Here is a 26,036-nt window from a genome sequence, read left to right on the forward strand (position 1 = left end):
AATTTATTTGGTTTTCTTTGCCAGTATTGATTTTTTTCTTATAGGCAGTAAGTAGAAAGTTGTACCATAAAACTTTCCCAATTTTTTACCCTTTTCATTTATATTTAAAACCTTGTTGTTATCAATGTTTTCCATTGAAAAACCCTCAAAAACTTCTCTTTTAGGTTTTTGATTTGTAATACATCTGTATTAAAAATAAAACAGGTATATTTACTAAAAGCATTCCAGTTTTTTTTACATTTATGCAGTATTTCCAGTATGACTTTTTAGATTTACGGTAAATTAATACAGCCTTTTCCACCTTCTCTACATTCATACTTCCTCTCCAGTGTGGATCATGTTTCCTAACAACAAGCAATCTTTTACAATAAACTATACATTCTAGGATTATTCAGTTTTTTTTTTTTTTTTCCTGAAGGGCAATGAGAGAAATCTATCCTCAGTTCTATTAAACTCTCTCTTCTTACTGTGACCAAGCCAACCCTTTCCGGTAGCCCAAAAGTAAGTGGTGTGAAATGTAGACTATATTATGATCAAAAAGTTTCCAGCAGTGAGCTCAGTTTACAGCCACCAGTCACTGAGGTCTATCTCTTGTCACCAGCAAATACATTTATAACTTCCTTTTTTTTAAGCAAAAGTGTTTCCTTGTAATTAGAGCAATTCCAAGTATTACAGAATTATGTTTTAACCAATTACTTTGCATTTTAATTAAATTTTGTGGTGGACTACAATATATATGGGGGAAATGCACAAAGTAGAAACGTACAGTACAGCCCTTTCTCACACAGTGAATTTCTGCCTGATGACCCTCAAGCGTAAGAAATAAAGTCTTCAACCTAAATAACTCCCATACACCCTGTCAAAATCACTATTTCTCTTTTCCAAAGATAACCTGAATTGTATGGTAGTTATTTCCTTCATTTCTTTGTGGTTTTATTTCCTCAGTACGTATCGTTAAACATTATTTTTTAAGTGTACCTGATTTTTTAATGTTACCTGAATGGAATAATCTAGAAGTGTCTAAGTTGTTCTAGTCAGCATTATGTTAGTGGGAAATATGAATGTAGCACTAATTCACTTATGTTAATGTTTCCTAGCATGTCATTGCCTGACTTTCTACAATTTATTTATGAATTTTACTTTTAAATTAGTTTGAGATTATTGCCAATTTGAGATATTACATGTAATGATGCTAATGATGTTCTTATACATGCTGCTTGGTGCACAAGTGCCTACACTCTGTTGAATAGAGATGTAAAAGTAGAATTTCTGAGTAATAGGTGATGTACGTCTTCAACTTTGGTAGATAATACCAAATTTTATTTCAAAGTACTTTAAACATATATTCTTACTAACATCTTTTTTTTTTTTTGAAATAAGGCCTTACTCTATCACCCATGCTGGATTACATGGTACAACCTCGGCTCACTGCAGCCTTGACTTCCCAGGCTCAAGCGATCCTCCCACCTCAGCCTCCTGAGTAGCTGGGACTACAGGCATCTGCCACCACATCTGGCTAATTTTGTTTATTTGTTGTAGAAACAGGATATCACTGTGTTGCCCAGGCTTGCCTCGAACTTCTGGATGGAAGCTATCTTCCTGCCTCAGCCTCCCAAAGTGTTGGGATTACAGAAGTCAGCCACAGTGCCTGTCCCCAACATCTTAATAGAACTCTTATTGCACACATCCTAGCCTACACCTGGTATCATGTGTGGGTGTGGGGATGTATGTTTGTGTTTCTTAAATTTTAGTGATATCTTACTATAATTTTAATCTGTATTTTGTTGATTACTAATGATTTGAGCATATTTTATATGGCTATAGGCCACTTTTTGCCTTTACTGTGGTGGGCGGAGAGGAGGACTTTAAAGTGTTGGTTCAATTTTTTTTTTTCCTGTTTTCTATTAGGTTATCAGGATTTTGCTTGCTTATTATTTTTTTCCTATTTTTGTTATGTTAAAATACACATAATATAAAATTTACTATCTTAACAAATAATTATTTTCCTTCTCCAATTTATTGGTATAGACAACGTAATGATTTAAGTGTAGAGCTAAGTAATACTAAATACATTAATAACATTGTGCAACCATCATCACCATCGATCGATCTCCACAACTCTTTTCATCTTGTAAAACTGAAACTCTATAGCATTCTACTCTCTACACATTAAAAAATATTCCCCATTCTCCCCTCTCCCCAGCCTCTGGCAACCACCATTCTACTTTTTGTCTCTGTGATTGTGATTAATTTAAATATCTCATATAAGTAGAATAGTACAGTATAAGTACTTTTGTGACTGGTTTATTCCACTTACTATCATGTCTTCAAGGTTCATCCATGTTGTAGCATATGACAAAATTTCCTTCCTTTGTAAGGTTGTATATACTATTGTATGTATATATCACATATTGCTTATCTATTCATTCATCCATGGACATTTTATTTGCTTCCATATTTTAGCTGTTGTTAATAATGCTGCTATGAGAATGAGTACATAAATAGCTCTTTGAAGCCCTGTTTTTAATTATTTGGGGTATATATCTAGAAATGGAATTGCTGGATCATACAGCAATTTTATTTTTGACTTTTGAAAGAACACCAGTTTTCCACAGCAATTACACCATTTTACATTATCACCAAAAATGTACAAGTGTTGCAATTTCTCCACAGCCTTGCCAATACTTGGTATTTCTTCTTGTTGTTGTTTTATAGTAGCTACCCTGATGAGCATGAAGTATTATGTCATTGTAGTTTTAATTTGCATTTTCCTAATGATTTGTGATGTTGAGCATTGTTTTGTATACTTCCGGCCATTTGTATATTTTCTTTGGAGAAATATTTGTTCATCCCTTTGCACATTTTTTTCACATTATCTTTCATCAGATATATGGTTTGAAAATATTTTCTCCCATTCTTTGGGGTGCCTTTTTATTCTGTTGATGTTGTTTATTGATATGCTAAATTTTTTAATTTCCACAAAGTTTGTCTATTTATTCTTTGGTTACCTGTCCTTTTGATATTATATTTCTGAAGTGCATCCTCTGGCTATATTTTTGAAAGTGGTACTACTGAATCAAAGTTCAAAAGCATTTTTTAAATTTTGTCAAATTTTTAACCATAATTATACTATTGTACTATTCTGTAGTCCCATTAGCAAGATATGAGTGTCTGTTCTCTACAGTCTTGCCAACAGAGGGTGATAATGAGCTCTCAAATGTTTGTCAATGTATAATGTGAGAAATTTTGTCAATTAGCTTGAATTTACATTTTCCTCATTATAAGTGAAATTTAGAATCTTTTAATAAGTTTAATGACAGTTTTTGTATCTCTTTAAAATTGTTTTAAAATTCAAAATTGTTCATGTCTTTTTGCCAATTTTTCCATAAGTTTATTTAGGTTGTTAAACTTCATCTTTTTAGATTATTTATTAAGATAGTAACCCTTTATTTGTAGCATGTATTGCAGATATTTTAGTCTTCTTTTTACTTTACCTGTGTTTTTCTTTTTTTATCATGCGGTTTTTAAAATTTTAAGCAGTAGAAGTTATCCTTTCTTTTATTGCATCTGGACTTTGAGTCATAGTTAAGACAGTTGGTTTTTCAGGAATTTGAATAGGCTACTAGTGAATTATTTCCTCAAACCTTTTTATTGGCAGGTAGAAAGGAAGCAGCTGCCATTTTGTAGATAACATGTAGTGATCTGCTGACTGATCTCATTAGCATGAAGCAGCGTCTAGACCTGAATTACACTAGCTTCTTTGAATTTTCCTTTAGTTTTCCTGACTTCTGCGCCAACTTGTGCTCAAGTGTCAGGTCTGCTTATGCTCCAGCATCAGATGTGGAGGGAGAACCTTTAAAAGACTGTTTACCCAGTTCCCACAATTGAGAAACCCAGATCCCTGTAACAAATCTCTCTCTCTCTCTCTCTCTCTCTCTCTCTCTCTCTCTCTCCCTCCCTCCTATCTGTTATTTGTTTGATCTTCTATTTGTGTGCTTTTCTGGATGAGGCCTCACTTATAGATAAACGGTTTCTATTCATAAATTATTTTAGGGAAATGCTGTAAGGCTTACCCCTGTTTGGAGATTTACAGTAGCTGTAGTATTAAGATCTCTAGGATAACCTGGAATAAAGAAATCTTATGCTATATTCATCAAAGCATTGTCACACTTTCTTGACTTACTACCAAAACCACTTACCTAAAATTGTTTCATATCTCATAGAGATAGTTTTCCAAATAAAATTTTTGTGGAATATAGGTAGATGGATAGGTAGGTAAGTAGATAGATAGATAGATAGATAGATAGATAGATAGATAGATAGATAGAGATAGAGATAATATCCTGAAGCTATATCCCAATCCAGAGGAGATGGGCTTAATTATAAAAAAGTTGAAACATAAAGGCCATACATTTTTCATAGTCTTTGTTATTTTTTAAAAAACACTAAGCCTTTTCCCAAAGCTTTACTACTTTTGGTCTGTGATCAATAAAGCTTAAAATCCAATCACTATTAATTTGCCTCTCACTTTTCCACTAGTATTAACAGAACTTACAATACATAGGAGGACTGAGTTCTGAACAAGTTGATCACTTCACATACACAACCAGCCAAGAGGGCAAATGGGGGTTGAAATCAATTTCAAGCTCTTCTAAATGTCATTTGCTTCACGGGGCAGAGCTACATCTGCCTGGAGTAAGGAACATCTTTTCTAATTAGTACACAGGCTCCATCTGCACTCCAAGATGAATGACAATGGGGATGTGCATACCTGGAGAAGTGTCTATGTCTAATCTGAACAAAGATGCCATAGCTACTTGTGTCTAATGCACCTAAAAAGTCTATGAATGTTTCCTCATTTTCATTTTGCCAAGAAGAAAATTGTGTTTTGAAGAGGATAAGTAATCTATTTATAATCCCAAGCTAGTAACCTGAGTCCAATCCCCATTTTTTTTCCACTGTAATAGACTGTCTTTTTACCTGTGTGTTACCCCCATGCAGCATTTCTTCCTGTGTTCTGTTGTCTAATTATTTCTAACTGCCTGCTTTCTTGTGCATTCACTTAAAAATCTAGATTATGATTCCACTGTGACAAATGGGAAATGAATGTTTTTCATCCTACTGTATATTGTTCAAATGTTTACTATATGTATGTCATTTTGAAGTTAATTCTGTAATTTTATTTTGCAAATTCATTTTGCATATTTTATTGAGTTTTCTCTAAGCTCCTGTGTTTTTCTAGCAGCTTTATAACTCTCTACAACCAGTCATGGAATAGAAAAATATACCTAAGATTCCTCTATGAAGTTTCAAAGCCATATGATATTATAACATAGAATGCTTCCATATGTTAGAACCATAATAACAGAAGTTGCACACTAAAAATTGTTTTATTTTTGGAATAGTGCCCATTTATATTCCACATTATTGAAGTAACATTATACTTTCAATAAACATCTCTAGACATAATTATTTAGTTCCTCTGTCCCATAAAGGGTGGCGATCACTTTATTTATTGTCTAAATCATAAAAGGCAGTAATTTTTTAAAAATACCCTAAATAAAAAATATCTAATAAGTGAGCAGTTAACAAATGCACTGACTAATCACTAGGTAGCTGACAACTGGATATTTTGGGAATATGTGAATATCAGTAGATCATTTGTAATAAAAAATAGAAACTTATAAAAAGGGATAATAATAATTAAAGAGGTAAGATAATGGAAGATTCTTTTTCAACATGTTTTCATTTTCTTAAATATGTTGTGATCCTAAATAAGCAAATTAAGGAACCAGGTTGATTACTATGTAAAAATCCTTGAATCATATGATTCATTTCATAGCTTTTAAGACTCCATGAAGGATAATGTTTAAGACATGTCAGGCAGAACACCAAGTGGTATAGATTTAAAACAGGGTCTATTGGGAGAAAACTTACAAGCAGAGAAGTGATAGAGCACATACATTTCCCTAAGCTCTACCTATCCCACAGTGAAAGCTAAGCATAGCTCCACACCCAACACAATGTACTAGATAGGAGTAACCTTCCTCCCAAACCTCTAAATATCTATATATTTATAATGAAGGTCAGGGCAAATCTATGTAACTAAGTAACAGAGGAATTCCTTCGTGAAGGAAATGGGCTTCTTAGAAATGAGGAGTTCATGAAGCCCCATAACTGGTAGCAGCTTGTTATTTTGATGAGTTAACTCAGACTATTTGGACCATTCTTCTAATCTATTAAAGGAGGGAGTGATATTAACCCAATAACCCTCCAGATTTATTGCTTTCTATGTATTTAATCAGTCTAGCTTGAAACCTCAGTAGAGTAGTTCCATGGCTTACAAATAGAATGGTGTATTCAAAATGCAATGTATAACTTTTTCCACAAAGAGAATGTATTTTCCCTCTTGGGAAAATCCATCTTATATGGTTTTGATACAACTAATCCTGCCCCCAATATTTTCTTCCTCTACTTTCTGGGCAAAAAGAATTGAGCCAGTGATTGCTGCAAGATCCTGTGTTCAATCATTTTTCCCTGGGACAATTTCCCCCAGAGATATCATGGACAAAGATCCTCTCTCTGATGGGGATGTTAATCTGTAGACTATGGGTCTAGGACAGCAATTCCTTCCTCCTTAAGAGAGAATCAATGTAATAAGATAAGCAGTGGCAAGAGTTGGAGGGAGAAAGAAGAACTAATGACATTGTTTAAGCTTTATGTTTAGTTATGACTGAACCCAGGTCCACATTCTTTTGTATATATAAATAAATTCCCCTATCAGCTTAAATTAATTTCAATTGAATTGGTCTTTTTTGAATATAAACGAGCCATAACTGGAGTAATAATTTTCTAAAATCCGCTACTACCATTTTTGGTATCAGAATTAATTATTCCAATTCTCATAGAGAGTATGAGACTTGTATTTCCAATTTTTAGGTAATTGATTTTTTATTATAATAGCGTTATGACTGATGGTTGATATTTTGGAAGTCAAAAAACTTAATGTACTTTCTAAGAGAGGATTATTCACTATTGGAAAGGCCAAAAAGAGCACTGTATCACAACACCTGAGGAGAGCATAAAAAAAACTGAGAGAATACCATAATACAATGATACTGGAAATAACAGCAACAGTGTCATTAGCCACAAAATAATCTAGAAATTTCATATGTATTTTTTATTTGAAGAATATCATATAAAGCAAGAATTCAACCATTTATTTCCCTAAGAGGGGAAAAAAAGAGTACTGACAAGATATTCTGTTTAGTTTTACAAAATATTCTAGCTGAAAAAAATTTGAGTGTCTTAGTTATATTGCTATTCTTTACTCCATTAATCTAATATACCGTCCATCTATCTGTCTTATTATCCTCTCTATTTTTAAAATAAAAATATAAAAAGAACACTGCCACACATGTGAGATATGACGGAAAAATAAAGGTTTCTAGTGCCATTTATTTTATTATTTATTTCTGAAGTTCATAAACTTTAAGAGGTTTTAATGACATTGTAGATCTTTGAATATTGCCGACTTAAGTGATTAGGAACTTAGTATTTTAATATTCTTCTCTGATCTATGTTTCACTGATTCTGTTCAGAGTTAATTAGAAAAAGCTTAAAATTGGTAATGAACAAAGTTTTCTTTTTATTAGAATTATACTGAAGAGTTAGCATATAATGCAGACTTCTTAAATTGCAAAGACTTGCTGAACAGTGAATCTATTTCCAGGTCACTTTTTCAAGTTAGAAAATATAGATAGATAGATAGATAGATAGATAGATAGATAGATAGATAGATAGAGATAGAATCTACTATTATTTCTTCTGCATTTAATCATAATGCAAAAAAAAATCAAAAATATTTATGGCTTCTGACACAGCAAAAATTTGAAGGTATTCAAGAATATATTCATTTCTTCTTCAGTATTTCATGTTTCTAAAATGTATTGATTATAATTATAAATGTTTATAAAGTTATATTGATTCATTATGTTCAAATGTGTTCTAAACTTTAAACGTGTTCATTCAAAAGAAGTTTGACTTTTTTAGTTATAAGGAAAACAAGAATCAGAAGTCTTCTTCAAAAAAACTGCAATGACTACAGTAGGGGTGAGTTGGATATCTGTTTGGCCTCTCATGTCCAGCATTCATTTTTTCCTTTTTAGAGTAACAGCACTTCAATCCCCTTTGGGTAAGGGGCATGTCTTCCTTCTCTCTCACACATCTTTCCCAACCACTGATACCTCTAGCATCATTGGGTCCAGCAAACCACATGACCCAAAAATGCAGAGATGCTTACATTATAACTTAGACTTGCTACAGAACACTTCTTTGCTCCGGGCCTAACTCAAAGCTAGCAGCCTTTTGTATCATTGTGTATATGGGGTAAAGCAGTGTCTTGGGGTATGGAACGTTTCCTATAGGGTCTGAACTTATTCCAAAATGGACCACATAGTTGGAAGTAAAGCACTCTTCAGCACATGTAAAAGAATGGAAATCACAGCAAACTGTCTCTCAGACCACAGTGCAATCAAATTAGAACTCAGGCTTAAGAAATGCATCCAAAACTGCACGACTATATGGAAACTGAACAACCTGCTCCTGAATGACTACTGGGTAAATAACAAAACGAAGGCAGAAATAAACATGATCTTGAAACCGATGAGAACAAAGACGCAACTTACCAGAATCTCTGGGGCACATTTAAAGCAATGTGTAGAGCGAAATTTATAGCACTAAATGACCACAAGAGAAAGCAGGAAAGATCTAAAATCGACACCATAACATCACAATTAAAAGAACTAGAGAAGCAAGAGCAAACACGTTCAAAAGCTAGCAGAAGGCAAGAAATAGCTAAGATCAGAGCAGAACTGAAGGAGATACAGACACAAAAAAACCCTTCAAAAAATCAATGAATCCAGGAGCTGGTTTTTTGAAAAGATCAACAAAATTGATAGACTGCTAGCAAGACTAATAAAGAAGAAAAGAGAGAAGAATCAAATAGACAAAATACAAAATGATAAAAGGCATATCACCACCAATACCACAGAAATACAAACTGCCATCAGAGACTACTATAAACACCTCTATGCAAATAGAAAATCTAGAAGAAATGGATAAATTCCTGGACACATATACCTTCCCAAGACTAAACCAGGAAGAAGTTGAATCCCTGAATAGACCAATAACAGGCTCTGAAGTTGAGGCAATAATTAATAGCCTACTAACCAAAAAAAGTCCAGGACCAGATCGATTCACAGGCGAATTCTACAGAGGTACAAAGAGGAGCTGGTACCATTCCTTCTGAAACTATTCTAATCAATAGAAAAAGAAGGAATCCTCCCTCACTCATTTTATGAGGCCAACATCATCCTGATACCAAAGCCTGGCAGAGACACAACAAAAAAAGAGAATTTTCGACTAATATCCTTGATGAACATCGATGCGAATATCCTCAATAAAATACTGGCAAACCGAATCCAGCAGCACATCAAAAAGCTTATCCACCAAGAACAAGTTGGCTTTATCCCTGGGATGCAAGGCTGGTTCAACATATGTAAATCAATAAATGTAAACCATCACATAAACAGAACCAAAGACAAAAACCACATGATTATCTCAATAGATGCAGAAAAAGCCTTTGACAAAATTCAACAGCCCTTCACGCTAAAAACTCTCAATAAACTAGGTATTGATGGAACGTATCTCAAAATAATAAGAGCTATTTATGACAAACCCACAGCCGATATCATACTGAATGGGCAAAAACTGGAAGCATTCCCTTTGAAAACAGGCACAAGACAGGGATGCCCTCTCTCACCCCTCCTATTCAACATAGTGTTGGAAGTTCTGGCCAGGGCAATCAGGCAGGAGAAAGAAATAAAGGGTATTCAATTAGGAAAAGAGGAAGTCAAATTGTCCCTGTTTGCAGATGACATGACTGTATATTTAGAAAACCCCATAGTCTCAGCCCAAAATCTCCTTAAGCTGATAAGCAACTTCAATAAAGTCTCACGATACAAAATCAATGTGCAAAAATTACAAGCATTCATATACACCAATAACAGACAAACAGAGAGCCAAATCATGAGTGAACTCCCATTCACAATTGCTATAAAGAGAATAAAATACTTAGGAATCCTACTTACAAGGGATGTGAAGGACCTCTTCAAGGAGAACTACAAACCACTGCTCAGTGAAATAAAAGAGGACACAAACAAATGGAAACACATTCCATGCTCATGGATAGGAAGAATCAATATCGTGAAAATGGCCATACTGCCCAAGGTAATTTATAGATTCAATGCAATCTCCATCAAGCTACCAATGACTTTCTTGACCGAATTGGAAAAAAAACTACTTTAAACTTCATATGGAACCAAAAAAGAGCCCGCATTGCCAAGACAATCCTAAGCAAAAAGAACAAAGCTGGAGGTATCACTCTACCTGACTTCAAACTATACCATAAGGCTACAGTATCCCAAACAGCATGGTACTGGCACCAAAACAGAGATACAGACCAATGGAACAAAGCAGAGGCCTCAGGAATAACACCACACACATCTACAACCATCTGATCTTTGACAAGCCTGACAAAAACAAGAAATGGGGAAAGGATTCTCTATTTAATAAATGGTGCTGGGAAAACTGGCTAGCCATATGTAGAAAGCCAAAAGTGGATCCCTTCCTTACACCTTATACAAAAATTAATTCAAGATTGGTTGAAGACTTAAATGTTAGACCTAAAACCATAAAAACCCTAGAAGAAAACCTAGGCAATACCTTTCAGGACATAGGCATGGGCAAGGACTTCATGACTAAAACACGAAAAGCAACCGCAACAAAAGCCAAAATTGACAAATGGGATCTAATTAAACTAAAGAGCTTCTGCACAGCAAAAGAAACTACCATCAGAGTGAACAGGCAACCTACAGAAAAGGAGAAAATGTTTACAATCTACCCATCTGACAAAGGGCTAATATTCAGAATCTACAAGGAACTTAAGCAAATTTACAAGAAAAAAATCAAACAACCCCATCAAAAAGTGGGCAAAGGACATGAACAGACACTTTTCAAAAGAAGACATTTATGCAGCCAACAGACACATGAAAACATGCTCATCATCACTGGTCATCAGAGAAATGCAAATCAAAACCACAACGAGAAAGCATCTCACACCAATTAGAATGGCAATCATTAAAAAGTCAGGAAACAACAGGTGCTGGAGAGGATGTGGAGAAATAGGAACACTTTTACACTGTTGATGGGCATGTAAACTAGTTCAACCATTGTGGAAGACAGTTTGGCGATTTCTCAAGGATCTAGAACTAGAAATACCATTTGACTCAGCCATCCCATTACTGGCTATATACCCAAAGGATTATAAATCATGCTACTGTAAAGACATATGCACACGTATGTTTATTGTGGCACTATTCACAATAGCAAACACTTGCAACCAACCCAAACATCCATCAATGATAGACTGGATTAAGAAAATGTGGCACATATACACCATGGAATACTATGCAGCCATAAAAAAGGATGAGTTCATGTCCTTTGTAGGGACATGGGTGAAGCTGGAAACCATCATTCTGAGCAAACTATTGCAAGGACAGAAAACCAAACACCACATGTTCTCACTCATAGGTGAGAATTGAACAATGAGAACACCTGGACACAGGGCAGAGAATATCACACACTGGTGCCTGTCATGGTGTGGGGTGATGGGGGAGGGATAGCATTAGGAGAAATAACTAATGTAAATGACGAGTTAATGTGTGCAGCACACCAACATGGCACATGTATACACATGTAACAAATTTGCACGTTGTGGACATGTACCCCAGAACTTAAAAAGTATTAAAAAAAAAAAGAAAGGAATCTGAAGAAGTTTGCCAGGCTTGGCACTTTCTTCTTCATGATAAGAGACCCACGATGTAATGATTCCTCTTTTATTTTGAAAGGTATATTCTGACACTCAGATCCATAAAAATTGCTTAGATATGGCAGTCCTGTGAATATTCCTCAGATTTATATCCCATCCCTGAAGTCTACCTGTATTTTCATCTCCATTGTGATAGATACCTCTTGATCATCCCACCTGATCAACACAATATCATTGAATCAATGCTCAGGCAGTCCAGAGCTCTTCAGATACATTATAATAGAAAGCAGTATAGTTAACATAGCCCTGAGACTAAAGTGTTAATGAATTCATTTGTCTGTTCCACAGGAATTCAAATCGTCACTGATCTTTTTCTCCGATTAAAAAAGAAAGAACACCTTTTCCAAATCAGTGGTCGCACACCATGTACTTGAGGCTGTATTAATCTGCTCTAACAATGATACCATGTCCAACACAGCACCTGCAATCAAGGTTAGTACTTGTTGAAGTGTGCCATAGTCTGCAGTTATTCTCTTGGATCCATCCAATTTCTGCAGCAGCCAGGTTGGTGAATTAGAAATACAGTGGGGACCACGATCCTTGTAGCTTTAGATCCTTAGGGGTAGCCTTACTTTCTAGCATGCTTTCCAGGTGTGTTAGTGCTTTTGATGTACTCTCTTGGCTAGAGAGGAGACAGTTTCAGAAGCTTCCATTTGGTTTTCCTTACTCTGATAACACTTTCCTCAAAAATGTTCTAAATTCAAACTATCAAAATATGGACAAATTCCATTAAATAAAAAATATCATTGTCAATGAATTAATTGCGGCACTGTACATTGTGGATTTTTGCCAAATACTCTAAGCATCATGACGTTTCCTTTGTTAAAATAAGTACTTCTTATATATATAATTTGAAAAACATCACACACGCGCACAGACACACATATACACACATCCAGTCCTGAACTGGAGAATAAGCCCATTATAACACTTGCTATGACACCAAACTTACCCAAAGGATATTGGGCACTTATTCATGTAATTTCGAATCCCACATTTAGGCATATGGGGTGTAGGTTCTTAGGTATATTGTTCAAGTATTTCGTCTTAAGAGTACATACTTATTGTAGGTATGATTTTTCTCTTATTTGATCATTCCAGAGCGCCTGGAATAACCTCATGAAGCCTAAAGGCATGCAATGAATAGTTTTTGATGGTAGGCATTATTTGAAACAGTTGAATATCTGGTCTATGCTATACACCCAAACACTTTAATATATATGGCTTAACAATATTGCAAGCCTGATTTCATTTTAATGGTGCATTATCTGGGTGAGTGTGATTTATTGTGACAGAGTGTAAATTCAACTATTGAGTCTTTAACAATAAATAACGAAGAGGTTTGTAATAGAGAACAATAAAGCATTATGTTGATAGAGGCAGAATTGAAATGGTGACAAAATACAGCAATCTACTATCAGACAGCATAATTAAAGTTTAGCTGTGGGGTGTCAGAATTATATTATTTTAAGGTGATTTGGGTGTGTGAGTGTGTAAGCTAGAAACAGTTATTCTCTACTGGAAAACAGTATTTTGGTTTCTTATCATAAAAGAATAACTATATACATTTTCTTTAAGAGCATCAGACATATGTAATAAACTTTAGCACTAAAACCAAGAGGCATTTGGCAGGGAATCCAGTGACCTGAGAATGGGAACAGTGATGATGACCTGTAAAGAATTTGAGGGGCCTGCCAAGAGATGCTTCTGGAAAACTGGCTTTTGATTCACCTAAACTTGTCCTGGACACACAGGAATTATTGTGGTTTGTTTTATACTAACTGTTTTATATCTAGCTAATAGGTTGAAATGTAGCCAGAATTTTCAGAATAAACCATTGTCATCAGGGACCTGGAAGATGTAAGTGCTGTGAGAATAATGTTAATTCCAGTGGTGTCTTCCACAGCTTTACCTCCTATCAGGGACTTGGGGAGACCTGGAAAGTCAAATCTTTTCCCAGGATTGTTTACTATTCTGTACTTTTGGTAACTTGTATCTTTTCTCTATTAAAGAAATTTACACCCCATAACATTTTTTTCCCACCATCCTGACAGCTTCAGTGCAATATTTAACTTCTATTAATTTTTAGTTTCTTCATCTGTAAAATAGAGATAAGGCCTTTGTGAGGAAGATACGAGATAATGGATGGGAGGCTTTGCCCATAGTTCCTGATACATGGTAGAAGTGTAATACATGTTAAGTCTCGACTATCACTTGTTCTTTGGATAAACAAACAAATAGAGGCATAATTATAACTTTGGGGGTATCAGCTAAGTTTAAGAGAGTCCCTTTTCTCCATGAAGTTTTGCCCCAACCCCTCTATCTAGTTGTGTGAGCGGCTGAAACCATGGTAACAGTACACGATGTCATTCTATGTACTATTGATTGGACCAGTGTTGGACACCAGGCCTGTGCTGAGTTAATCAGATTCTCTCTCCTAGGAATGTGAAATTGCCATGCAGTTTGGCTCTGTGAAAGACTGGAATAGAGGGACTTATAAATCTTAGCCAGAGAAGGAACCTTCTGTCTTATTTGCAAAACATCACAGAGCAAAAAACAGATGTTCAGGATAAGACTGAAGAAGATAGAGATGCAGAAAAAAATGGAACGGAAGAGGATCAACTACATGCCTATAACTTTCCTAATTATTGGTTCTGGTCTTCCCTTACATGCAGACTCCCTTTGAATTTTAGGAGAAAGTGCAGTATCCATTCTGTAAATATGCATTGTTGCTTAAGTTAACTGGAGTTATCCTCCATTATGTGTATTCAAAATAAATTTAACTAAAGCAAAAAGTGAAATGATGCTCATAAGATTATATTATTTACCAGTATAAATATTTTAAATTACTTCTCTTTTATTTTATTACAATATAACATCAAAGTCTACACGATCAGTATGTAACATTCCCTATTTAATTGGTTATTTTTTATATCTAAGTAAACGACAATTTTTAAAACATTTTCAGCAGCGAAAACTGTTTAATTTTGAGACCAAAATAAAGTCTTTTACTTGAAACCTAAATAAAAGTAAATTAGAATTGCTTCAAAAATATGTTAGCACTCTTGTTATTATAGAACAAGAGAAATATAACTTTATATATTTACCTAGCAGAGAAACATAACAAAAGTTTAAATTAAATCATTATCTCTAACATATACCATATAAACACTGTTATTTTTTCCTTCAGAAGCAAAGAACTATGTCATAACTTCTTAGTCATATTATGACATGTTAACTATGTCATAACTTCTTAGTCAATTTAGAAAGCTAAATTATTCTTCAATTTCTACCACATTTTTCCAAGTTGTAGTCAATTTCATAATCCATTATCTTGATATAGTTACTGGAGTATTTAAATGGTGGTTAACACAAAACGAGAGAAGAGGGAAATAGAAACTAAAACTAATGAAGTCATAGAAATAAAGAAAGAGGTCTTGGAAAAATCACCAAAAATAATACAGTGAAAGAAGTACTGGAATAGAGTTTCAAAAGAAAATTAAATTCAGTGTAGCAAAGAAAATCATAGTTATTTGTGAAAATATGTGCAGAAGATAACGTCCACTGAGTTAAAAACCATGGTTTGCATGCAGCAAGAGTGCTGAATCTTGCATCTGTGTCATGGTAAGTTTTATTCAAAGTGAAAATGCCATGAAACACAGTTGGAGATATATTGGAGATATATTCACAGGTATATTGGAGATATATTCACAGTTGGAGAATAATTCTCTGTTAAATAATCGTAAAACTTGTTTAAGAGACTCAGCCCATCTTAGAAGACTCTATGAAAAATAATGACAACCACTGAGACCACTGAAGCTCTGTTCTAGAAAATATAAGAGCAAATCTCAGAGGAAATTTGATATCCTATACACGAAAGGATTCAAGAAATAGCTACTTGAAAATAATTCATACTTCATTATTTCTGGTATCATTTGGTAATACAGGCTCCACAAAATAGAATTACTGAAGTTTGCTTTTATCCAAGACATAAAAACCAAACCCACATTATTTATTTTCCATCCTGATATATGGTGTTCTGAAATGTTTAGTTCTTCCTCTGAACCTTCATAAATAGCATAGTAAGCAAAATAGTATTTTGTTATAATTTATAAACATTATCAGTTGTATTGATTTTATGGCTATGTTTTTTAAGTTCCTAATCTTGTTTTTACTATATTTCTAGCCTCCTTCCTAGATTTAATATTGTCAACTGTCACATTTTTTTGTACATGTATTCCTGCTGCTGAAAGTTTCTTTACTCTAATTTGATGTTTCTAATATATTAATAGTTTGGGGAATCAGAAAACCAAACTATTGTAACTGGATTTTGGGTAGGATATGAATACAGGTACCTTCTTTTAGCACCTAAGAGGTTTTCTAGAGTTAAAGTGCATTAAAACAAGTAAACAGGCTGTATTTTGACTGCTCAGAGGAAATTTTTAAATTTAATTTCTCTATCACTGATTGACTAGGAAAAGTTTACCAAAAAAATCAGTCACTAGAAGTATGATGTACTCATGTAGGAAATAATTAATCAAAATTTAAGGAAGAAAGTGACACCAAACATTTAAATTCAGAAAAATATACTACTAGGAATTGGTCAGGCACAGTGGCTCACACCTGTAATCCCAGCACTTTGGGAGGCCGAGGCAGGCCGACAGGCAGATCGCCTGAGGTCAGGAGTTTGAGATCAGCTTGACCAACATGGTGAAACCCCGTCTCTACTAAAAATACAAAAATTAGCCCGGCGCGATGGCGGGCGCCTGTAATCCCAGCTACTCGGGAGGGTGTGGCAGGAGAATCGCTTCAACTCGGGAGATGGAGATTGCAGTGAGCCAAGATTGCACCACTGTAGTCCAGCCTGGGAGACAGAGTGAGACTCTGTCTCAAAAGAATACATATATATATATATGAATATATGTATGAATTAAAAAGTGTACAGTTCTTATCTGTGAACTTCTTAAGGTCTGCCTTCCACACCATAGTAATGCATGTAATGCACGTGACTTCATTAAGTGTTTAAGACAATCAGTACTTGTGTGGCTCTTCCAAAAAAAAAAAGTGCACTGTCTCTTTGTGACTTTGTTTATATCAAGCCCACACCCACTCTTCCTCATCTATTCAGCAGACTCTTTCCCTCAAAGAAGTGGTACCAAATTAAGTCAGTCTGTGCTCATCAGTGTTAATTTCACCAAATCAGGAAAAGGACTGGAAAATTCACCTAACCCCAGACCCCTGGGACTGTCGAGTTTCAAGAGGTTAAGATAGAAAAGTCTCATTCTCTGTACTTCAGTCTCCTCTTGACATTTCACTGCTTGTTTTTCTCAGAGCACTACACTCTATTTTATTCTTCATTTCTGATTAGCTCCACTGACAGCAAGAAGTGAGGTATGTCACTCTTTTTTGAAATGAAGTACAAGATTATTCAGTAAGTCTTCATTGTAAAAAGCACCTGCAAAAACCTAGTCCACTAGAAGCCTTTTCTAATGCCTGTGGCAAACATCTTAATGCAGTATTTACTGTTACCTGAAGAGATGAGAGCAGCACTTTCACTATTTTGGTAGATGCACAAAGATGAATTTAACCCACATATTTTAGCTTCAGTGAAGCACATCTTCCCATAAAAAGGGATGTGCTTCAATGTTGCCAAAGTCGGCAGGACTCCAACTCTCCAAATCCCCAAATATTAGTACAAAATATAAAGTTATATATATATATATATATAGTCATATATATATATGACTTAAGAAAAATAATTTTCAAGTTCACAGAGACATTCACAAAAGTTTCTTCAATTTAGTGCCTTCACATACTTAGAGCTGAAAATTTTCATCTAATCCCATTCTTCTCTATCAGTTACACAATATTATTGCATATTGATTGTATCATTCAAAGCATAATAGTTCAAAGTTCTTTGAAAGAGTAGGATGGTAAGAGTGACTAACAAAATCTTGGCTCATTTTGGTGATTATATATCTTTATGTGCAGTGAGGTTTTGCACATTACATCCAACTTCCAGATGACAGCTTCCCAAATATATCCCAGATATATAACACAGGTTCAACCTCATAGCCATCTGACTCTAGACACCTTGAACCAATGTGTATCTCTACTCTAAAATTTCTTAAAGGAAGCTATGTAGGAGTTTCAAAAAAATATTTCACAAATAAAATACCCTAAAAATACGGATTCAACATCATTCCTTCTTCCTAAATTTTTACACTCATTTAGTTGCTAAGAAAAATATGTCTTTACCTTTGTAGCTACTCAACATTCTCCACTGAATTTGTTCACCATCAGACTGTCTCTTATTTTTTCCTCCATTATCCACTGTCTTACAGAAGCATGTCTTGAATTTTTACCTCTGCTTACCAGCCATGTAATATGCTGGAATGAATACTTATAGAGGGAAGCAAAGGGAGGCCTCTACTTTCACTTCAACAGTTTCCCATAATATTCATGGAAAAGTTGGTGAATGGAATTCTACACTTTGTCACACCAGTTAGAGACAGATTTTTGTTAAGTGATTTTTCTTGTATTTTCTAAATTATATCATATATGTAACATTCTTCATTCATTCATTCATAAGATATTTACAGAGTTTCTGCGACGTCCATACCTCAATACTAGTCACTAGAGAAAATGCATATAATAAAGTGGAAGATGTAATGTGTGGTCTGCATCCTTCATGAACGTATGGCTGAGTTTGAAGAGACAATAACAGCTTTCCTAGGTAACAGCAATTGATATGATATGAGATCTAGAAATGGCCCGCTACTGTAGTTTACAACCAGAAAGTCTTCTCCTTGGCTGGCACTTTAATGCCGTAAAGTATGTAATTTATTATTGTGCATTGAATTTCATCTCTAAATGTAGTAAAAAGGAACAGTTCACTATTCATGGCAAGTAAAGATATAAGGTCATGCTTTAGCTACCTTAAGAAAGATCAGGCCCCCAAAATCCAGTATCTTCATAGCTGATGTTATTAGAGAGTGTGAAAAGCTGAAGGTAGAAAAAAACCTGTTGCCTGTGTGTGAATGCAAAAGGCAGTTAAGTTGCTTGTGTCTCTGGTGGAAGGATTCAGTAAAAGTGTACTGCTGCTGTCAAATATGAGATATCAGAGAGTGTCATAAAACATCATTGCACAGTTATTAAAATTATTTTAATCAATTAGTGAAAACTTGAGGAAGAGCATTATTCTATAACCTTATGAAAAGATATGAGTGCCAATAGCTACTTAGTTGTTTTAAGTGATACTGTGTGAAAAAATTTTCAAGATAAATCTCCCAACATGTCAATGAGTATAAAAATACATTACAAATGGTTACAGAATGCCTTTACATTGCTATAGCTTTTAAAGCTATCTAACCTTCTAAGTCCTCAATCAATAACACACATTTCATATTCAGTTGAAACAAAATAAAAATGTGCACCTATGGCTATCAGTGTTGACTGGAATATAGTTGAAATACTTCTGTTCCAGCACACCGTGCTTCAGAAATATGCTTTATATATGTTGTAGGTTTGTGATATCAGTTCTTGTTTTATTATTTTTGCTTCTAGCTCTATGAAAACTTCTTAGCTAAATCTCCACTAAATGATATACAACTGTAGTCCCTTTGCTTGAATTAAAGTCTCAAATGTATTTAGTGTGATTTTATATTTTGAACTTTATAATGCAAGTCATGAATAATTCACTTTGGTTGAATAAGTGGAGAATAAAGGTGAATAAGTGAATAACTAAAATGATGCTTTTAAAATAGGGTCCCCAGGCACTTAAAATTCTTAAGCCGTTTTGTAGGCCAAAAATATAGTGTAAAAAGGGTACTCTAAGGTTTTAATGATTGTGATAAAGATCTCAAAAATAAGCACAGAAGCTTAAAGTAGAACAGTTAAACAGGAAGCAATCACTCCAATAGAAAATATATGAAATAATACATGTATGGTAATAAAAATGTCCAAATATGCTGATGATAACATAAAAGGTTAAAACAAAAAGACTGCATTTCCCTTGAAGAAAGTAGGAAGGCTGCTGTCCAGGGTCCAACAGATAGTTCCAAACATCACAAAGCAAAACAAACATTTCTTAGAGGACATGTAATTGTCTCTGTCACTTGTAATTTTGTCATTATAAAGAATACTTTATAAAATGTAATTATGTTTTCAAAAATATAGCTGTTTGAAATTATTTTGCACATTAGCAAAATGTCTTTTATTTTAATAAACAATACTGAATTTATTGGTAAAAAAGCATTTTTCAAATTATAAGAAAATAACTTTAATTTTTACTTTTACATTTCCTTATACTCATGTTTTTTAGTGAAAAGAGTTCAAATTATTGGTACTTTGAATGCAATTATATTTTTTAATCTTTTAGATCACTTAGTGTAATACAAATTATGTGAATTTCAGTCATAACAACACAACTAGCAATATTTCTAACATACAAAGAGAAAAATTAGATGAGTAATAAAGACAATTTATAAATTGTACATCTATTATATAAAATATTATTTCATACAACTCCATTTTTAGGAGTTGTGATCAATTTGTTGCGACTTTCTTAGGACAATAAAATACGTCTTGTCTTGCTGACAATAAGGGTCTGATAAAATAAAGGTACACAGAAAAATAAGATGATGAATTTTGATGCCAGAAATTTCTATGAGACTTAGAATCATATTAGATGTTACAAATATATTTTCAAAGCTGTTTCTTTAAGATTAGAAAATTTAAAGAACAAGTTTTTCAGAAGCTTTCATTCTTAACCAAAGAGCTTTCAACACTACTAAAAACAAGTTCCGCCAGGCGGTGGCTCACTCCTGTAATCCCAGCACTTTGGGAGGCCGAAGCAGGTGGATCCCCTGAGGTCGGGAGTTCAAGACCAGCCTGACCAACATGGAGAAACCCCCGTCTCTACTAAAAATACAGAATTAGCTGGGCCTGGTGGTGCATGCCTGTAATCCCAGCTACTCAGGAAGCTGAGGCAGGATAATTGCTTGAACCCAGGAGACTTGCACCACTGCACTCAAGCCTGGACAACAAGAACAAAACTCTGTCAAAAAAAAAAAAAAAAACAAGGAAGGAAGGAAGGAAGGAAAGAAGGAAAGGAGGGAGGGAGGGAGGGAGAGGGAGAGAGAGAGAGAGAGAGGAAAAAGAAAGAAAGAAAGAGAGAGAGAAAGAAAGAAAGAAAGAGGAAGGAAGGAAGGAAGGAAGGAAGGAAGGAAGGAAGGAAGGAAGGAAGAAAGAAAGAAAGAAAGAAAGAAAGAAAGAAAGAAAGAAAGAAAGAAAGAAAGAAAGAAAGAAAGAAAGAAAGAAAGAAAGAAGAAAGAAAGAAAGAAAGAAAAAGAAAGACATCTCTTTTTCTCTATTGGTATCTGGTCTCCAGGAAACCGTAAGTATTATTTGGAAGTGAAGTAGCCAAACAGCAGGAAGAAACATTAGAAAAAATAAATTTCTCCCTTCCTAAACTGCAGTTTCTTTGCTGGTGCCTTCCTTTAGCACAGGTCCAGAATGCACAGGACTTGGTACCCCAGGAGATGAAGTCTACAGGCCTCCCTTTGGCAGAGGAGGATGTGGATTTGTTGCAAGTGTAGAGGGGGAAGAGCAAATAACCATCACAAATTGGTGATGTTAAACTGGGTTCTGGGTCTTACAATGACTCAATTTTTTTTTTTTTTTTTTTTTTTTTTTTTGAGACTGAGTCTCGCTGTGTTGCACAGGCTGGAGTGCAGTGGCACAGTCTCGGCTCACTACAACCTCTGCCTCCCAGGTACAAATGGTTCTTCTGCCTCAGCCTCCCGAGTAGCTGGGATTACAGGCATGTGTCACTATGCTTGGCTAACTTTTGTATTTTTAGTAGAGACAGGGTTTTGCCATGTTGGCCAGTATGGTCTTAAACTCCTGACCCCAAGCAATCCACCCGCCTCGGACTTCCAAAGTGCTGGGATCACAGGTGTGAGCCACCACACTTGGCCTAATAACTCAATTCTTAATTCTGCATCAATGCACATTAGAGAGGGCATGTTTACCTGGGTAATATTTCAATAATATCGTTCCTACATATGTGGTTCACATAATATTTCCCTTTATTCAAAGATTACTGGCATGTAAGAGTGAGGGTGTGAATTTGATAGTAAGGGGAAATGGAGAAAGAAAGATGATTCCACTGTGTTCAATCAATTTTTGCCAAAGGCTCTTGGAAAACTATAAGCAAGTACCATGTTAAAATTTCCAGAGCTCAGAGACCGGAACCCAAGATGGCTGCGCTCTTGCTGAGACATGTTGGTCGTCATTGCCTCCGAGCCCACTTTAGCCCTCAGCTCTGTATCAGAAATGCTGTTCCTTTGGGAACCACAGCCAAAGAAGAGATGGAGCGGTTCTGGAATAAGAATATAAGTTCAAACCGTCCTGTATCTCCCCACATCACTATCTACAGTTGGTCTCTTCCCATGGCGATGTCCATCTGCCACCGTGGCACTGGTATTGCTTTGAGTGCAGGGGTCTCTCTTTTTGGCATGTTGGCCCTGTTACTCCCTGGGAACTTTGAGTCTTATTTGGAACTCGTGAAGTCCCTGTGTCTGGGGCCGGCACTGATCCACACAGCTAAGTTTGCACTCGTCTTCCCTCTCATGTATCATACCTGGAATGGGATCCGACACTTGATGTGGGACCTAGGAAAAGGCCTGAAGATTCCCCAGCTATACCAGTCTGGAGTGGTTGTCCTGGTTCTTACTGTGTTGTCCTCTATGGGGCTGGCAGCCATGTGAAGAACGGAGGTTCCCAGCATCATCTTCCTACACCTTATTACATTCATCCATCTTTCTGTTTTTCATTCTTATCTCCAGCCTGGGAAAAGTTCTCCTTATTTGTTCAGGTCCTTTTGTACTTTCAGATCCCGTTGGAGCAGTAGAGTACCTTGTAGACCATAATAGTGGAAAAGGGTCTAGTTTTCCCCTTGTTTCTAAAGATGGGGTGGCTGCAAAAACTCCCCTTTTTTGCCCACAGCTTGCCAACTCTAGAAGCAGTTATTCTGTCTGCATATTGGGCTTTGATTTGTGCTGAGGGTCAGCTTTTGGCTCCTTCTTCCTGAGACAGTGGAAACAATGCCAGCTCTGTGGCTTCTGCCCTGGGGACTGGGGATGAGGCTTTGGGTGCCACTGCCTGTGGGTTGCTGGCTTAAAGGACAATTCTGTTCATTGGTGAGAGCCCAGGCCATTAACACCTACGCAGTGTTATTGAAAGAAGAGAGGTGGGGGTGGAGGGGAATTAGTCTGTCCCAGTTAGAGGGAGATAAAGAGGGCTAGTTAGTTCTTGGAGCAGCTGCTTTTGAGGAGAAAATATATAGCTTTTGACACAAGAAGATCCAGAAAATTATTGAACATATTAATGGTTATTTCTTTTTCTTTTTCTTGGATTTCCAGAAAAGCCTCTGAGTTTTATGCTTTCTCATCAAAGTCATGTACCCTTTTTTTCTGAAACTGAATTAAAATACTTATTTAAAAAAAAAAAAAATTTCCAGAGCTCAGCCTGGGCAATGTGGTGAAATCCCATCCCTACAAAAAGTACAAAAATTAGCCAGGTGTTGTGGTGCACACTTGTAGTCCCAGCTACCTGGGAGGCTGAGGTGGGAGGATCGCTTGAGCCCAGGAAGTCCAGGCTGCAGTGAGTTAAGATCACGTCACTGCATTCTGGCCTGGGTGACAGACGGAGACCTTGTCTCAAAGAAAAAAAAAAAATTCCAGAGCACTCTAACATGGGATGGCTGACTCATTATATTTCATAAAGAACAATGAACTTTCCATGATTAATGTTCTCCCATGAGATGACATATTCCTTCACCATTTAGTTAACCACCTAGTTAATATAATCAGAGCTTTTGATTTCCATGCACCCTAGAAGTAATTCTTAGAGCACCACAGTTTTAGCTAATGACAGATTACTTTGTGTAATTCTCACAAAACTAAATCAACTTGTTGGTTGTTATACAGGATAGTCTGAACAAATACAGTTCTGCACTCTTTTCCTTTAGTGACCATTCATTTTTGTTTTATACTTTCTAGAAAGTTTCTTTATGTCATAAACTCTTTCTTTGAAGATAGAATTTTCGGAGCATGCTCCTGAGATGCTTTAAATATATTTTCAATGCCTTGATCTGGTATCTATAGTGTGACATTTTTGTTTCATGCAAATTAAATAAATCTCTCATGCTATAATTTATGAAATACTGAGATGGCCATATTTTTATTATAAAACTCAAAGTTTGAGACGTCTTTCTTTTGGTCACTGTACCCTTGACAAATGAGTAAAAGTCATTTTCTAAAAAGAAGGACATATAGATCGTTTTATCTAATATTGTACATTTTAACATTTTAATCCAACACATTCTTCAGCCTTCATTCAGTGTCTTCTTGTCAATTTATATATATATATATATATATATATATATATATAGAGAGAGAGAGAGAGAGAGAGAGAGAGAGAGAGAGAGAGAAACTTCCATATCGTTTTCCATAGTGGCTGCACCATTTTACATTCCTTCCAACAGTAGACAAGCGTTTCTTTTCTCCACATCCTTACCAACACTTATCTTTCGTTTTTCTGATAATCATCAGCAAATCAGGAACTACTAATAATTACCAAGGTAGTTATGTTGTTGTGGGACAAATCAGAGACGGGAGAGACCAAGCAGAGTTCAGGAGAGCCTTTAATTATTAAGGTGATCACTGACTCAGTTGGACTAGGATCCAGAAAGTCTGAGCCCGGAACAAAGGGATCAATCACCTTGTAGGCAGTTTGTGGCGGGAGTTACGTGCTGCAGGAAGCGTACTTGCAGAAGCGAGAACAAAGGCAGTTAATTACTCTTTTACTTTTGTTACACCCTATGTCTTACAACCTTGGGAATACATGCTTTTGTAGCAATTGCTTATCAACCTTGTGACTTTACAGCCCGGCTAGGGAGGGAAGCAAGAACTCACCATGCCTCAAGGAATGTAGAAAGATGGAACACAGATAAGCCTCTCTGGGCACAGAGGAGGGATAAGCAGCTAATGTTCTTTCTAAACCCGCCCCACCCCACCCCCCGGGGCGGGGGGGGTTATATTACATCCTACCTTCAAGAAAAAAGAATAAATTTTCCGACCATTATACTTATAAAATTCATTAATTCCCCCTTCAGTGTAACAGTGTCAAACTGACTTTTTTATGATCGAAGTTTGCTGTTTTAGAAGGAAATATTTTTTCAGCCAAAATATATTGTTCTTTTCAGCCATTTCCACCTTCTCTAATTTCTACATCCTTGAAATTTTCCAATTCATTTACTCCTCCATAGGGAGAATATTTTATTTTTCTTTGAGTATACCTTGTACAATTTTTGCAGTCATTGATAGTATAATTAATAATTTATATGAAAATATTTATAATTTGAAGACAATATTTGAAGGTTTGTTTTTAGAATCAAGTACATACCCTTAAATCCCAGCTTTAAGAAAGAGCCACATAAACTTGCCATAATGCATGAGTAATATAAAATAATGTCAGAGAAGAGAATACTACTTTCTGACCTTCACACAAATTCTCCTTATGCACCATTGCTAGAGGGCTGAGAGCCCTTTAAACTTTCTGACCTACTTAGTGTGGCTGTAAATGTCATTCTTATTCATAGCAACATTTAATGCTTTCCTGGGTTTTGCTAAACTATTTACCACAGTGATATATTGCAGGATTGAATTCCACAGCTTGATGGTGTACTGCATAAAGAATTGTATTGTTCATCAGTCTAAAATGGAATGCGATTCATTCTCATTGAGAGTCAGCTTGTTTCCATGGTATGAGAATGGGAGGAGAAAACACCTTATGTTTTCAGTAAAACATTCATTACTTTTACAGCTGTTTTCCTTTTCATAGTTTACTTCTCTCCATTACTAAGTAAATCACACTATAATGCCTCCCAGACATAATTTTTATATTTATTTTGGCCTTTTTACTCAGCTTTAACATTTGGCCTGATTTTAATCTGTCACATTTTACATAATCTTCCTTATAAATTGACTACTGAGTGAAACAGTGAAACCGATGCTCAAAA

The 26,036-nt window shown here is 35.5% G+C and overlaps 1 protein-coding gene and 1 pseudogene across 2 annotated transcripts in view; one reads left to right on the forward strand and one right to left on the reverse strand.

Moving 5' to 3' along the window:
• The window catches only part of LOC105499116 (DDB1 and CUL4 associated factor 8 like 2), a 171,488-nt gene that overhangs the window by 138,405 nt on the left and 7,047 nt on the right, over positions 1–26,036 (reverse strand). The gene's annotated exons all lie outside the window — the stretch shown is intronic.
• On the forward strand, positions 22,179–23,405 carry LOC105499115 (succinate dehydrogenase cytochrome b560 subunit, mitochondrial pseudogene; annotated as a pseudogene).

Source organism: Macaca nemestrina, chromosome X (genome assembly GCF_043159975.1).
Source record: "Macaca nemestrina isolate mMacNem1 chromosome X, mMacNem.hap1, whole genome shotgun sequence".
In the NCBI taxonomy this organism is placed as follows: Eukaryota; Metazoa; Chordata; class Mammalia; order Primates; family Cercopithecidae; genus Macaca; species Macaca nemestrina.